Source organism: Austrofundulus limnaeus, unplaced genomic scaffold (assembly GCF_001266775.1).
Source record: "Austrofundulus limnaeus strain Quisiro unplaced genomic scaffold, Austrofundulus_limnaeus-1.0 Scaffold1683, whole genome shotgun sequence".
Lineage (NCBI taxonomy): Eukaryota > Metazoa > Chordata > Actinopteri > Cyprinodontiformes > Rivulidae > Austrofundulus > Austrofundulus limnaeus.
This window is the reverse complement of record NW_013954085.1, coordinates 4,054-6,316: the sequence shown is the minus strand read 5'-3', so window position 1 is coordinate 6,316 and position 2,263 is coordinate 4,054.

Below are 2,263 nucleotides of genomic sequence, written 5' to 3'. Positions count from 1 at the left end.
TGAGTCTTTAACTTCACAGCATCGTTTACAGTTTGATCAGCAGAGATGTACAAACATCCTGTTTCTGTTTGAAGCTGAACCTCCTCCTCCTCCTCCTCCTCCTCCTCCTCCTCCTCAGGAGCCCAGATAAGATGGATGACATAATGGGGGGTATCAGAGATAATCTGATGGTCATGGTCTGGTTAAACACACCGTGTTATGATCCTTATAAAACAAACTACCTTTCTAAAAGGATAAATGTTCCTCCTCACACTCCTCCAGCGAGGAGCGGGAGGAAAAATCCATGGCATCCTTCATCAACTGCAGGACTTGTACCGGCTTGACAGAAATTTAATTCGAGGCAGCTCTTGAAAATAATTATTGTATTTTGAGAGGAGTAATCATTGGCCGGGACATGATTGAATGTGTCCATGCCTATTGACTTTTGCTATGATTAATAGCTTTGTTTAGTCGATATTCCCATCCAAATTGTATAATTAATTATCCCCGGYGCTGTCACGCCGCGCGATGGAGAGCCCTGATGAGGATTTGGGAAGATTAAATTTTCCGGGCGCTCGTGGCGTCAGGGGGCACGGCGGGGGCTCCGCACCGAAGGATGTGGGAGGAGCCTGGTGTGTTTGTGTCTCCCCTGACACACACACACACACACACACTCCTCCATCCACATTGATTTTGCTTCAGTATCTCTTTCTTGTAACTTTATCAGTGTGGTGTTGGCAGGATGTTTGTCCGCCGGGCCGAGCCGGGCCGAGCCGCTCTTCGTCATGCTGTGTGCGTCTTCCTCAGCGTCTCAGGAAGCCGGACGTGTTTTACACAAAATGAGGACATAAAACAGAAAAAAAGACGTTGTGTATCTGAGCCGTCTCAGCCTCTAAGTGCTGCTAAATGAAATCTGTTGTTAAGGAACATAAAGTGATTCTGCGCTGGTTCTGTCATTTCATTTAACCGGACCTCCACTCTGAATGATTAAAGAAAGTATTGACTGTCTACTTAGGCTGATCCGAACAGATCGAGCTCAGCTTTAATAAACTGTCCTGTTTGAGAATAAAAACCATTCCTTTAACAACAGAAAGCTCTGAGACGCTGTCATCGTTCTGCTCCTCAAACACACAACTTTACCTCACTGCTTAGTGTCTGCGCTTCACCTGGACAGGTGCTCCTGCAGGACGCCATCAGAACAACAGACAYGCAAAAATACCAATGTTCATTTAACAGCCACAGTGTTTAATCTTCAGCAGGACTGGGTGTCACTAAAACATAAAAATAGTGTTAGTGTTAAAATACAGTGTTAAAGTAACAYCAGTGTGTTAATATTATCATCAAATGAAATTATAGTGTTAAAACTGTTAACAGACAACACAAAGTGTTCATGAGGAGCTGCTAAAATCCCAGCTAAAGGTTAGCTTAAAGCTAACTTTTCTTCAGGCCCCTCCCCTCCCCCACACCTGTCGGAGGCAGTTTACGGCGCRTCCTCACCAAATAATGAAGACACCATAAAAATCAGAAAAGCTGTGGGCCTGAATGAAGGCAGGAAAACTCAAATTAAATGACCTTTCACCCCAACACGTATTGATGGCTTTTAATGGCTCAGCTGTTGTCGTGGACAATATTTGACAAAGCGTAAATCAAAGCACAATTACAGGTGGTGGCGCAGAGGCCAACGGGCTCCCAGGGACCCGCCGGAGAAGCAAACACGCGGCAGTTCCTCATCTTTCTCCTGCCGTCTCTTTTACTATCAGCAGGAAGCTGATTTAGGAGAAGGCTGATGGTCGGAGCAGAGGCTCCTGTCAGGACAGGGTTTACCTGCAGCACTTCCTCATCCCTCTCCTCACATCATCCTGCGCCGCCTGGGCCACAACTCCCAAGGTCATCTCTGGTTGACAAACTACCACCGGCTGCCTGAAGCCACGGGGCCCGGAGCTGGGATCAGCTGGGGCTGTAAGGCGCCGACCCAACGGGGCGGCAGCACAGTCTGCTCAATATGCCCAGGATGAAATGTAGTGTGAAATTCTCTGCTCACCTGGATGAATGAGTCAACCTGAAGCTCCGCCCCTCAGTGTGAAAACACACAGCTGTAATCTGCTCATCCTGTCACATTAACTCTTCATCTGCTAGAGTGAAACAGACAGGCTCACATCATAAATATCTTACCTGCTGTACATAGTTCACCTGAGATAGATAGATAGATAGATAGATAGATAGATAGATAGATAGATAGATAGATAGATAGATAGATAGATAGATAGATAGATAGATAGATAGA